Source organism: Cupressus sempervirens, chromosome 11 (genome assembly GCF_028749045.1).
Source record: "Cupressus sempervirens isolate cs-2001-9-10 chromosome 11, ASM2874904v1, whole genome shotgun sequence".
Classification (NCBI taxonomy): domain Eukaryota; kingdom Viridiplantae; phylum Streptophyta; class Pinopsida; order Cupressales; family Cupressaceae; genus Cupressus; species Cupressus sempervirens.
In genome coordinates this window covers 259,041,711-259,057,235 of record NC_143128.1, presented here as the reverse complement: position 1 = coordinate 259,057,235, position 15,525 = coordinate 259,041,711, and positions in this window count along the sequence as shown.

Below are 15,525 nucleotides of genomic sequence, written 5' to 3'. Positions count from 1 at the left end.
GGCCAACTAATATTAGTAGCTGCATGTATGAACAAATATGTAATATTTCCCCATCTACCCTAGCATGGGAAGTATGGAAAGTAATAAATAGAAGAATATTTCACAATCAAGGAATGACGGCTCTTGAGTTTACTTATAAAATTGAGGCTAGTATTGTTGAAACCTTAAACTCTTATCTTGCAAAAATTCTAAAAGAGGAAGGGTCCTTTTCGGAGTGGGATGTTATAATGAAAAAGAGATTGAGAAATCTAATTAATCCCCCACTGATGTTTTAAGAAAAATAATAAAGAAGCGAGGGGCAACTATAGATGGAGTCCACCACCAAGTGGTTGGACCAAACTTAATTTCGATAGAGCTTCAAGAGGCAATCTAGGGACTGTTGGGATGGGATGCATCATTAATAATGACTCTAGCAAATGGATATCTAAAAGGGCCAAATCTATAGGATCCATCAGTAACAACCTTATTGAATTAGAAGTCCTTCAAGAAGCTCTCCAAATTTTCCTAAACTTAAGCAACTCAAAACTTATTATTGAAGGTGATTCAAAAATTGTCCTAAATGCCATTAGCAAAAGGGAGACACCAAATTGGGCTTTAAACTCTAAACTAGAAGAAGTTATAAATCTCCTGGAACTTTTTGAAGATATATAGATTCTTCACATCTTCCAAGAAGGGAATAAAGTAGCAGATCAGTTAGCAAACAAAGGGGCAGATAGAGAAGAATTATTAGCTATCAATTAAGACTTCTTATAGAATTACAAATATAAAGTTAAAAATTTAGAATTAAAAAGAGTTTTAATTTTAAAAAGTAATTTAAATAACAATAAAAATAGCACTATCATATATAAAAGAAAATAATATGAAGATTTAAGTAAGTAGTAAGTGTATCTAGGATCATATTTTTGAATCCTACTACTATCTAGGACTAGCCCTTATTTCTTTGTTGGCCTCCTTTGTGATATTTTCTATAACACCCATCTTTGCAACGTCCTAATTAATCATTGATTAATTCATCATTTCTTGACACTAGGTACAATTTGATGGCATCATGTTGATGTTTTTCTTTAGCTGGCATTAGCAGATGGTGTTAAAAATCTTGACCCTTCTGAATCCTTCATTTAAGTTTAGTAGTTTTATATTTATCTGAGTCTTGGTTTATGTTGTTTTTTTTCCTTGTCTTTGTCAAGCTTCATTTGGACAAAGAGTTAATATGGAGACTAATGTCATTCTATTCCACTCCTCAAAGGTGTGTACCATGGCCTTTAGGGGAAATGTGGATGATATGTCTAGGATAGTTGTGATACGTGTCCTAGGGGAAGGGGTATTCAATTATGAATTTTCTTGGAGAACCAACAGTGACATTGTAGGTTCCTTTATAGGGTGTCTAGCCAAAGCCAAAGTGGAAAAGTGGGCAATTCTCAAGCTATGCTATAATATTTTCAACCCTACTTGGTGTGTAGGTCTTGAAGAGGCAGTTGAGAGCATAGATGAGAACATTAGAATTCCTCTACCTGAGCTCTATAGGGCACATCCTCCTAGGAGCTTTGCATTGGCCATTGTCCCAAGATGACCCTGGTTGGTTATTCGAAAGAATGTATTGTTTTCTCAAGAATGACTAAAAGTGAAAGCTAGTATACATTTTCTTCTCAAGTGGTGAGGTGTTATTGAAGATCTCAGCAAGGCCTAGCTCAGACATTATCTCGGCATCTTTGATTCCTACATTCAACGAGAAGTGGAGCTTAATATCTTGGAAAATTTGGATTTCGACATTCCAAATATGGAAAAGTCTAGTAAACAAAAAATTTCCTTCAAATTTCTGCCAAACTTCCAAACCAAGAACCCTAAGGACATAGAAAAAATCATCATGGTGTACTAGAAAATGAAAGGTTGAGTTGGAGGGCTTTTTATGCATGTTTAGTTTTCTATGGATGTCAAATTTTGAGGTTTTTCTTCGTTTTGGCCCCTTTTTCCTAATGTTTGGCTTATGTAGATTGAATGGTAACAAATTATATCTCTAAGGTTTCATGGTTTAGGTCTTTTCCCTTTTTGGGTCCCCCTTTTTTCCCTAATCTTCTAATGTTATATAGTATTGATAGATCTATCTATTGCTAGGCAATTAGTGTTATTATTATTCCTATTCTTCACATCTTGGATCAATACAATAGTTTTTGATTAAGTAAAATAGGTTTTATAGGGATCCTGAAACCCAAAAGTTTTTACAACATATCTAAAATAGAAATATTAAGAAAAGTCTAGCTACAATGCATCTACTTATCAAAAGCCAAACTGAAACGACATGCTCGCGACTAGGATACAAAAAACTAGCTACACTAGAAAATGAAAAACTAGCTAAACTAGTAAAAGATGAGACAAAAAGGAAGCACTAACTATTAGTTCTCCCTATCTAGAACCTATAGGGTCTCTGTAGCTTCATTGGTCTTCTAGTTGTCCATGTCCTCTTGGTCCTAGTTTTGAGCATCCATCAAATCCCTGGTTTCTCCCAAATCATCCTCAACCTATCCAATGTCCAAGTTTTCCTTCTCCATCTTTTTCCCACCAAATCCATCACTCATCAGTGATTCACCTGGACTGTTAATATTATCATTTAGGGCATTCAATATGGCAATCACCTAATTAGCTAGGTTTTGATGGGAGAACTCCATCCTTTGGACTCTTTGTTCAACCTTGGTGATTCTATCCTCATGGTCAACATTGTGTCCCTGGATGTTGCAGTGTTGTTGGCTTCCATCCTAGCTTCTCTTCTCTTTGTTGTGCCCTTGGTTGCTACTGAAACTCTGGCTTCCTTCCTAGCTTCTTTTCCCCTTAAGGTCTTCAATTTCATAGAACAACCATTTGATAGACCAAAAATTGTCTATCATGTTGTTCTTTGCATTTTTTAAAAGATTAGGCCCAATTTCACTTGCATTATTAGAGATAACAACCAATGCAGGGTCAATGAGTTCATCAAAGTGGGGTTTTCCATCATTGTCTTCCATCACTTGGAGGCTTGTCGGCTCCCTAACTATCCCCAATTTTGTAGTATTTGTATTAAAATTCCTCCAAGACCTCCTCCTATTTTTCATTATCACCTCCCCACTCTCTTTCCTCAAAATTTCTATCTTCCCCTTAGACAAAAAAAAAGAGGGTCCAGGGCATGGAGTCTTAGGAATCTGGTCATTGGTTTCTAGTGACAAAGCCTCATCTAGTTTCCTTTTCTTAGGATTCCTTGAAATGTTAGCTAGATCCTCCTCCTCCTTTTTACTTTCCCTCCCCTTCTCATCATCTTCCCCCTTCTTCTCTTCCTCTAATTCTATATCCTCTTCTTCATCATTATCCTTCTCCTCCTCCTGAGGCTCAAACTTAGGGGGAATGGGGTGTAAGCCTCTGGGTCTCTTTTTATAGGGAATGTGGACAGAAGGGGTGACTTTCCTTTTGTCCTTAGGGGTTTTACCTTTAGAGGAAGCATTTCCCTATTCTTTCAATTTTATGCTATGCACATCCTCTAAATCCAAACTCCCAATTTCCTCAAAAGCACACTCAATATCATCAAGGGATTTTCTTATAGTTTGATTCTTCGGATACTCATAGACCAAGAGGAGTAATGCCTCACAAAGGGCTGGATTAGCAATAGGTTTCCTTTTAAAACCCTTGATACCCTTGCTCATGGAGGCAAAAAGATAAAAAATAAAAGATATTTTGATTCCATGCCTAAAGTGGTTAAGCAAAACAAAATGATGCATTCTGATCCTATCAAAGCTAAGATCTAAAGAAATATATTCAATTATGATCCTTAAAACATACCTCCAAAGCTTTTTAATCGACTCCATCTAATAATACATCTCTACCTTGAAAATTTTATTCCTCTCAACTTCATCCTTCGCAAAAAATTTGACAACATTAGTCAAAAATTTCTTATCTCAGAAGAAGTTACTCCTGTCGAGAGGGATCTCTGTAACTTGGGCAATCAACTCCACATTGACATGGTGGGTGACCCCATTGATTTTTATTCTCCCATTTTTCCAAGAATCCACCATAATCTTGGTGATCCCCACATCAAATTCATGGAGCTTCTCTAGGAATCTTTTGATACCATCTTTTTCCAACTTATGCCAAACATTTGATTTCTTCTTCTAGTCCTCTAACTCCCCAATGGCTCCCTCCTACTTATCTCCCCTACCATAGTTTTCTTAGGTTTAGTAAGCCCCCACCTACTCATAGTTCTCTTATAGACTTCAGCCTCTTTCAAAATGCAAAAGTTGAAAACATTTTTGAAATTATCAATTTTAATGGTTGTATACAAGACAACCCATAAAGTGTGGCAAATGTACACGCTATCATGGTTTGAAAAGAGTTTCACATGATTTTCATTAACTCTCAGTCCAATGTGCAATCTAGAAAATCTTCCCATTATTAATTTTGGATTGTTTTAGTACTTCCTGGATGCAGTCTAGTAGAATTAGATCATTCACTACCGCCAAAAAGTTGTCGCCGACATGCCAAATCATCATTGAATTTTTGGTGACTAGTTCATTTGGGAACTAGTCTGCAGCTAAATTGGCCTTCCTATACACATGGCTAATATGGGCCTTGTTGAATTTACCCAAGTCAAACTTTAACTCCTCAATCACATTTTATGGTTCAATAAGGCATAGAGTGGCCATTTAGACAATTGATGATATTTAAAGAATCTCCCTCTAGCCAGAGGTTCCTGAATCCTAGAAGCAAGGGCCAGTTTAACAATGTGACTAGCCACACTGGCTTTTGTGAAATCATTCATTTGATGTCCAAGAGGGTATGAAAAAGCCACAACACCTCCTCCATAGCTATTTCTAATGATGTCTCCACTGCCAATAGGGCCAAGGTTCCCTTTGGAAACATTGACAAAATTGGCTTTGTACCAATTTACAGGGGGGGGGGAACCACTTGGCCTCCTATCTTTTCTTGTCCTTGTCCTTTTTCCTTTCTCTATTATTCTCACCTTCTTCAATATTTCCTTCCTTTTTGATGGAAAAGTTATCCTTCATTAATCCTTTAATTTTAGCCAATAACAAACATAGGGGATTCCCTATCTCTAAAATTTTTTTTATTCCGCTCTTTCCAAATTCCCGATTAGAAGTGTGGAAGGGACCAAAAGAAAATTAATTGGGTAATCATACCAAAGTGTGAGCTCTTCCATTGGCTGAAGAATTCTTGGATGTTAGTCAGGGGACACTAGCTGACCCCAAAGTCCCTAGTTAGAAGGTTCCAAAGTTTGGAGGAATAGGGACAATGAATAAATAAGTGATTGACTATCTCCAAGTCGTGCTTACATAAACTACACCTGTTGGGGATAATCTGACCTCTCTTATTTAAGCTATCCAAAGTAGGGATTTTGTCTTGGAGTAGAAGCCAAAAGAAGATGTTAATTTTTGGGGTAAGGCCAAAAGTATAGGCCTTAGCCCAGATGGGTTTCTCCATTCTATCCCACAATGAAAAATACCTAGAGGTGACAAAGTATGACCCATTTGAGTTATCTCCCCAAATGACTTCATCCGTCTTGTTATTAATGAATAGAATTTAGGCTAATCATCAAATACTTCAGGTCGAGGGATGTCACAAACAGGTCTTACCATCCATTACCAGTTCTATAATCACTGAATTTCAGACCATATCTTCTAATGCATGGCTTATCCCATCTTCCATAATTAGGGTGGTCAATAAGATGTCCCTAGCTTGTCCAGTTGTCTTGCCAAAATAATGCATTTTCACCTTTGTGAACTTTCCATTTAGCCTTGGACTTAGCCAGGAATTTTGTCTTTAGGATCCCATTCCATACGTAAGATCCTTGAGGAATCTTGGTCTCATGAAGCAAAAGGCTTAGAGACTACCTTCCTAGGTATTTCTCAATCATGATATCCGTCCATTCTTCGGTGTTCTGAAAAATGTGCCAAATTTGTTTGGCTAAAAGGGCATTGTTGAGATGTTTGATTTTTCTAATACGAAGGCCCGACCTCCATAATATTTGGGAAGACAAACATGGTCCCAAGAAACAAGATGATATCTCTTGTGCTCTTCAACCCCTGTCCAAAGAAAGTTTCTTTGAATCTTCTCCATTCTATTAGCTTGTTTAGCCGAAATCTCAAAGAGACTTAAGGCATAAGTGGGGAGATTTTGGAATATAGATTTCACCAAAGTGCATTTGCCTACCTAGCTAAGTGTAACACCTTTCTAGCCAAATAATTTCTTGTTGAATCTATCAATGATGTTGTTCCAAAAAGATTCTATGGATTTGGACCCCAAAGGCAAACCAAGATAACTTGCTGGAAGGGTCCCAATACCACTTCCTAGGATATGAGCAATTTTCCTCTATCTCCATAGTGGAGTATTTATGAAGTAGACTGAGCTCTTATCCCAATTGATAGCTTGGCCAGAACCCCTAGTGTAAGTATTTAGGAAGCCCTTAAAAAATTTGGCCACCTGGACTGGAGCATCTCCCCCTAGAAGAGTATCATCCACAAATGGTTGGTGGGTGAAGGAAAAATGACCAGATGAAGGCTTGAGACCTTGTAGACTCTGGTCTTGACTTTTCCTCATAATTAGCCTTCCTAAAATTTAGCCAAAATGATGAAGAGAATAGGGGATAGGGGATCACCTTGTCTCAGCCCTCTCGATGGGAAAAAAAAATTAGAGGGGGAAACTTTAACTAGAATAGACAAAGAAGGGGAAGAGACAAGTTGAAGGATAAGTTTACAAACTTGGGTATCAAAACCAAAAGCCTAGAGGATAGCCATCAAGAAATTCCAATCCACCCTATCATAAGCTTTAGACATATCTAGCTTGAGTAGGAAACCTTCCTTCTTACCAAGTTCAAAAGAGTGAATCACCTCATGAACTGTGATAATAGAGTCTAGAATCTATCTTCCTAGGAAAAAATCAATTTGATGTGGGGAGATAATTAGGTGAAGAACATTGAGGAGCCTTGTGGTTAGGAATTTGGATATGATTTTATAGAAAGAGTTGCAAAGACTGATGGGCCTGAACTTATCCATCGAATCTACCCCCAAGATTTTTCGTATGAGAACCAGAAAAGTGGCATTGAGTTCCTTCAAAAGGTTTTTGGCCTTGAAGAATTCTTGCATAGCCTTCACAACATCCCTTTTGACCACCACCCAATAGACCTAGAAAAAAAAGGTCGAGAAACCATCTGGGCTAGGGGCCATATCACTCAGAAGGGAATTGAGAGCTTGAAAATTTTCCTATGGGAATGGGATAGCTTTCAACATAGAGTTGTGGTGGGCTTGCAGTAGTGAAGGAATAGCAGACAAAATTTCCTCTTGATCAAGTGCTAAGAGAGAGGGATCCTTATTGAGAAGAGAAGAGAAAAAATGCACTACTTCATTCGCTATCTCATCATCCTTAGATAAAAAATTCTATCCTTTCTTGATGCTAGAAATCCTATTATTGGCTTGATGTTTTAAAGTAGACAAGTGGAAGAACTTGGTGTTCTAGTCCCCTTCTTTAAGCCAATTAACCCTTGATCTCTATTTCCAAAAATGTTCATCCCTAGAGATGTTGTTGTGGAGGTCACAGAGAATAGTCCTTTCCTCTAGCCAATTCTGATCATTATATCCATCTTGTTGAATCTCTTCTTGAACTATATGGAGTTAATCAATCTTCTCATCCTTTCCTTGGAAAATGTGGTCAAAATCTGATTTGTTCTAGACTTTAATATTTCTTTTCACATTCTTCAATTTTTTGGCTACCCTAAACATTGCAATACCTTCCACCTCAATGTTCCACCATGAAGAAATCTTGGTTTCCAAAGTCGGGTGAGAAATCCACATTTTCTCAAACCAAAAAGGGAAAGTCCTTTTGATCATTAAAGTGCAAATAGAGAGAAAAATGGGGGAGTGGTCTAAACACACTCTAGGGAGAAGGGAAAGTCTGCAAGAGTGGGTTTGCAACCAATCAGGGTAAATAAGGGCTCTATCAAAACAAACTTGGATGCATTCCACCCCAACTCTCCTATTAGACCAAGTGAATTTTCTCCCTAGAAGATCAACATCCATAAAAGCCAAGTTGTTAATGAAGTTTGAAAGGTCTAACTTACTTTCTTGATTCGGGGCAAGCCCTCCACATTTATCATCATCAAAGAGGGGAGAATTGAAATCCCCCATTATAATCCCTTTGTTTATGTTATTAATGCTAATAACCTCTAGAATCTTATCCTAGAAGACCTTTCTCTCCCTTTTAGAATTGGGAGCATAAAGTTTTCAGATGAACCAAGAATCATTACTATGAATATGGGACACCTTGCATAGGAGGGCATTACCTACATTATAGATAATAGATATCTGATAATCCTTGTTATTATAGAGAATCAACACCCCTCTAGTAGCTCCCTTTGAGTCTATGGCCTCACTACTCATGCTTTTGTTGAAAGAGAGCTTGCCTACCACATCTTTTCTCATTTTGATTTCTTGAATCAATAAATTTTTTTGTCTTTGACCTCTAATCATATTCCTAACTATCTCATGTTTGTGAGCCCCATTTAGGCCCCTTATATTCCAAGATATGATCTTCATTTCTTACTTCTAGAGTATTCTTTGATGGTTCTCTGGCTCCCATATACCAGGTTTTTTTTGGTCTCTTCTTGAAATAATTGATTCAAATTTTCCCTTCCTAGAGTCTTAGGTTTAACCCTAACATCAGCCTTAACCCTACTTCTAGTTGTCATTGGGGACAATGGAGGGTGGTCATGATTCTTCTTCTTTTTTTAACCAAACTCCAGCCATTTATTTGTCTTGAGAGTAACTGTCAATCCAATATTCCCATTGTGATATTTGATCTAGAGAAGAATTGTTAATAAGCTCTAAGATATTTATCCCCAAACCTTTGGATTCTAGCAAAATTATTAGAGGATCAACAAGACTTCCCACCTAAATAGACCCATCACCAATAAATCTATCATTTTGATTGTGATCCTCTATCCTTGGGAGATCAGCAGCACCATTATGCAGGGGTTCTGGGTCAGAGACCCTTGTAATCTCCAATCGGGGGGTCTCCTGCCTTCCTACATTCTTCTCTTTCTCAATCAGCACATTGTCTCCTACCTTAGCTATGGCATCAATAGTTGGGCCCTCCATTGTAGGCTCCTTTGGCACTAAATCACGATTGTGGACTTCGTCCTACTTTTCCAAGTCAGAGAGGGTAAGACCATTTCCACTATCATTGCCTTGAACTCGATCTTGCCTGATGGCATTCTTCTTAACCTCTCTACCATCCTAGATCTTAGGTTACTTAGCAGGTTTGTGTTTATAGATCAATTTCTTCTTTCCCTTGAAAAAAGTGCAGCTGGGCTTAGATTTCTTCTTTGCTTTATCAGACGTAATAGGAGCCTTACTTTTCTACTTCACAACCCTTGGGCACTAATTTTTCTTGTGACCAGCCCTCAAAAAAAGGAAATAGGCAAAAGGCACTGTTTCATAGATTAGTTTTTGAACATGCACTCCAAGTTCGGAGTGAAACATCATAGTTTTTGGCACGTCTATGCCTTCCCTAACCCCTATGAAGATGCAAGCATAGTTGAGAGATCTTTTAGAGGCTATGATTAGATCAATGGACAAAATTTCTTCAAAAGATCTAGCTAGCTCCACAAAAACCTCTTCATTCTAGAATTCTAATGGCAATTTGGGTAGTCTAACCCATATAGGGGCTTGAACAAAAAAAAGGTCATTCAGGTTCAACTTGGAAGACCACTTCTAGAGGACAATAGTGGAATGACCAATAGCCCACTAACCTTCATAGAGAATGTTAGAGAGGTCTTCCATTCAAGTAAATTCAAAAGACAAAAAACCCTTTGCCATGGCTGTGACTGAAACTTGGCCTTTAAGAGCCCATTTATTCTTAATAAAAGACCTCACACCATCTATATTAGGTCTAGTCCCCATAAATTTACCAATCAAGGTAGAAGCCATTGATCAAATGTTGTGATCCACAATTTCATCTAGGATGGAAATGGTGCAAGTACCTTTCTTCATCTCAGGAAGAATCTTAACAAGCAGGAAAGATGACTTACCTGAGGGATTGATCCCAAAAAGAGATGACAATTTGGCTGACTAACCCACTTTGGGAACCGAAGGAATCTTAACCACTTCCTTGGGGGGAGCATCTGGGTCCCCATCCGCATTTTCCAACTAGTCCTCTGTACAAGACCCCTAACCGTCCACCTTCTGTGGCCCATGCTCCAAACCAGGGTTACAATTCTGACAGTCCACAGGAATCCTGCCCTTCTCTGAATTCAAATTTTAAATCCCTCCCTTGCCTCTGCTCGCACTCGCCATTTGTGAAATTCATATGGGTCAATATAATAGTTATTAATGAGTTTGGTTTTTAAATCTATCAATATATGTTTGATGATTCAGGATCTTATTATCTGTTTTCCCTTATATGTATGAAGTATGGAAGAATTATGGTATTATTACCTTCAGAAACCAATTACAAGTTTACATTTTTCATATTTTAAATTAAATAGGAACATGTAGCTTTAAATTTAGAATATTAAAATATGAAGGAAACATATTAGGAAATCAATGGCGCCTATATTTTTAGGCATTCTAATTTGACTCGGTGATTCTTTTTTCCCTTCTTAGGTTGTTTTATGGGTGTTTCCCTTATATGTTTGGTGGGTTATTTACTAGATAGGCCCTCATTTAAACCTTTGTTGGTTTGTCATTGCATCTTTTAGGATGCAAGGGCCACTGCAATCCTCCTAAGAAATGTTTGGATCTCTTAATCCTCTAGGGTTGCTTATGAGCTAGGCTAGTTTTTTTGCATTCTCTTCTCTATGTTTCCATATTAGTTCTTTCAAGCTTGGCTATTGTAGGGTGATTCTATTTTCTATCTTCAGGAATATGTGTCAGTGATTTTAGTAGAGGATTAATCTTTCATCTCTTCTAGGATTGTATTAGCATAACCAACTTCATCGTGGATTTCTAGGTCTCACTTTGAAATGATATATAGTAGATTAATATCATTAATTTTCCCTATCAAATTGTTTAATAATTGATAGAACGTGCTATAGTTGTACTCAATACTTAGCCTACAGCCATTAATCTTAAAATTGTACTATATGATTTCGAGGGATAACAAATTTAGGTGTCTCTAATCTCAAAGCCCAATAATAATTTAAAATGATTCACCAAAATATCAAATATACTTTAACAATCAATAATAGATATATAAGGTAACAGTAAAATAAATTGTACTTAAAACTAGAAAATATTTAAATTAAGCTAAACAGTAGGCATATTTATTAGCACTAATTTTTTTTTAATTAATTAATTAATTAATTTCCATTATTATATCCTGGTGGCTTATTAATTCTTAGATTATTAGAGGATAATTAAGGTTAAAAGTCAGATTCGATATATGATAAAACAATACTTGAGGGAATTGGCTATAGTCAGTAAAGGTGCTGAGTATATTGTTTGATTTGGTTCTATCCATCCTTAGTTTTTTTCACTAACTCTTGCTACTAATCCCCATGTGGAAGTTAGACCTATTTGTCACAAGATAGTTTTCTTCCTTTGGCCAATACTGTAGTTATCTCAGGTGCACTCTCATCTTTTTTCAAGCTTGTTGATCCTATCCACCTGATCATTATTCAGTTGTCAATTGACAAGACTTATGTATACAATTAATAACTAGTTCTCAAGTTCACACTAGGGTATGCCCCTTTTAACTTATGTAATTTATAGGACGTTGGTCCCGGGCAAGACTGGAGGTTTTCTTACTCCATTCATTCCTACCAATGCCTGTTTGAATGAAGAACTCTATAATTATTCAATTTTCTTATATAATATAAAGCTCTAACCGTTTTTAGAGCAAATATACAAACACACACTTTATATATATATATGTATGTATGTATGTAACAATAATATAGTATGTGTCTATATGTATATAATAATATAGTATGTATATATATACATACTATATTATTATATACATACATACATATATATGTATCTATATGTATATATCTAAATATCTATATACAAACACACACACACACACACATATAGATATAGATATACATATTTTGTTGTACAATAGAAATTGTAAATAAAGATATTTCTATAATTATATAGTTCTATGAAATATATATTTCATTTTGTAGTAAAAATATATTATTAATAATAATGTATATATAATGAAAAAAAGTCTTAATTCATAAAACTAACTAATAATACACATATACTGAAAAAAAAGAAGGATACAATTCAATCTATCATATAATATCTCTATTATTCAAAAGAATAAATAAATAACACAACTTCAAAAAAAACTAGAAAAATAAGAATAAAGTGAATGCAATAATATATTAGTATATTGTATACCTTGCAATTGACATAATATTTAATTTTTAAATGTCAACAAGCTATTATTGGTTTTAGAGTTAAATTTTTTATATTATATTATAAAATTGGATCCTTCTACACAGGTTTCGCATTAATACTTCAAAACGTGTTTATGTTATATTTGTATTTATAGTCGCCTCCATTGTAACCTTGTATGCTTGCATCAATTCCAACGCTTTTGTCATATTTTATTATTTGCTTCCTTGTCATCATGTTGAAGCTGAAATTCCAATGCTTTTCTGTTTGCTGGCCGAGGAGAGGAAGATCATTAATGGCCGGCGTGAAAGGGAGCCAAGCCACAGATGTAACGATAGCAAATGGGCAAAATGAAGCTTATTTTTAAGCCCTTCTTTCCATTCAAAGTATCACAAGAAAGAAATGGGAAAGCAGCATTTTGCGCTATTGCTGATGTTCATATTTGAAGTGGGCATGGTGGTTTCTTTGGGTGATTACTGTGACTTTATCTGCAAAACAGACAGTGATTGTCGTCAAGAGTGGGAACCTGTTCCATACTTTTGCTGCGAACTTGGACATTGTGGTGATGGTACTTATGGTTTTTGCTTAACAAATGGATGTTGGACTTAATTAAGTTATTAAGCAGGAAGTGACTTCAAAATAATTGCTTTGCAAAGCCAATTTATGTTAGATATTAGATGAGCTGAATGATCATATAATATAATAAATGTTCTTTTTTTTCAATGGAAATCTTTCACTTGGTCTTTTGTTTTGGCTGTTTGGATTACTGATCTACAAATTGTTTGCATGGATATGTAGCTTTTCATGTATTAGTCACTCTGCCCATGATATGTTTTAACTAAAGAACTGTCGTTTGCTTTGTGTAGTTATTCATTCATTTTTCCTCTTCTGAATGTAATCGATTCAATTTTATTCTTTTGATGCTTTGTTTTGTTCTCTATTTTTATCAGCACAGATCTGGTAGGATTTTTTTTAGGTGATATTCAAATATTTAGAAAGTTTGAGTATTTATTTTTTATTTTTTCATATTATACAAATCACTTATATCATAATTGAATTGGTTTGGTGTTGTATTATCTGTCACAATTTCATCTTTGACTACTTATTTTTCAGGATATATTTGGCATTTTAGTATGGTTGACTTAGACTTACTTTGAGTAGTTTTGTTTAGTTGTATTATGATATTTTATGAGTAGTTGTTCACACAACCTATTTCTCATGAAACCTATTTCTCATGAAAATGAATGAAACACTTAACATATATTGGATCTAGGTGATGCTCACAAAGGTGAAGCATCAGGACTTCCCGAGGGGTCGGTCATCTAAGTGCTACTCCATCTTGAGCATGCTTAACTACGAAATTTCTTACATGGCTAAACCCACTCTACTTGGAATCCCATATGCCAAGCCTTCACAAGTGTTGTACCTTATGAATTATTTATTAGAAAGCCCCTTAAGTTTATTCATCTTATTCATCAAAAAGCCCCTTAAGCTTAGCTTAAAGGTCTTTCTAATGAATGGTTCATAAGGCACAACACTTGGTGAAGGTTTTGCATATGAAGGTGCAAGTAAAGTGTGTTTAACCATGGAGGGAACTTTGCAGTTAAGAGGGTTCAAGCTAGAGTAGTACTGCAATGAGTAACCTCCTAGGAAGTCCTGTAGGTTCACCTCTCGTGAGCATCACCTAGATCTGATGTGTTAAGTGTTCCAATCATTCTCATGAAAGATGGGTTTGTGACCCACTACTCATGAAATATGTGGTCCATGTGTTTGACTAAAAAACTACATAGTTGAATCATAATATCAATATTACAATTTGACTTCTTATAGAAAAATGTCTCCTACTTATCATGATTATGATGATAGCATCATTTTGATGATGTTCATGTATTCTTTATATGTATTTAATTTTGTACATGTGACATATTTCTTATTGGCACAATTGAAGGAAAGGATGTAGATGAGGTAAGGGAGGCTAGCTCCTTCGAAGGGTTCAATTTGGAATTGGATAATCCGGTGCATTTCACACATGCAACTCATTATTGTGTTTGAAAATTACTTTTATCTCTAAGCATAAAATATTCATTGACTATATAAATAATTTAGATGACATTGATTTTCAATTTATTTTGTCATATCTTTAAAGAAAATTGAGTATTCTTCTTATTTACAACTATTGATAAACAACTAATATGGTTTGTATTTGTGAAATTAAACAGGGTAAACTAACAAATTCTAGAGTTTATTTATTTATCAAAGATAAGTATATGAAGATATGCTAGTAGTATTTGAATATAGAAAATAAGGAAACTCGACAATGAATTGGGTAAAAATAATTTCTTGCTATTATGTGTACACTATACTTTTTCTTGTTAATAACTAAACATATAAATATATTAATTTTAACTTGACTACACCTTGAATATAGAAAGAAAATACACAAGGTCATGGGCAAAAAGAAATGGGGGGAACTTTAATACTGAAATTAATGGTTAAGCTCGAGACAAAATGTAATGTTGATTAGTATTCAAAAAATAAAAAACACAACAAAATTTCCAGCATTTGTTCTTCATGATGATCTATATATTTTATAATAAAAAAAGCATAAAATTGAAAAAAAAATCACTATACTTTGACGAATCTAAAAAAATAAGATTGATTTTTTGTTGTTGTCTTTAATACATTTTATCCAGAGATTTCTTTCTCCAAACTCTTATTTCTTAAAATGTGTATGAGTCTCATGAGTCTCCTCTCCCCCCTGCAAAAACAAAAAAACCAAAAAAAAAAAAAAAAAAAAAACTCTTTCTGGCCAATTCACTCTTTCTAATGGAATGACTTTCACCGAGAATTTCTGTTCATTTCCCTATCTCCACCAAATACTTGTGGAACGCAATTTAGTTTTTATTTTATTAAACACTATGTTATCTATAAATTCCTTGATAAAGTATTGGAATATCATGTAGTAAAACAATGAGGTTTTTCCACATTGATAGTTAGAAGGCTTCATTATAGTAATGCATTAAGCATCATCCCATACATTGAATGGTGTATGGTGTATGAAAATGGAAAAAAAATGACTCACTAAAAGATCAAAGCCTTTAAATTGATGGTGGATTTTTATATTTATACACATTGGACAATTAGGCCA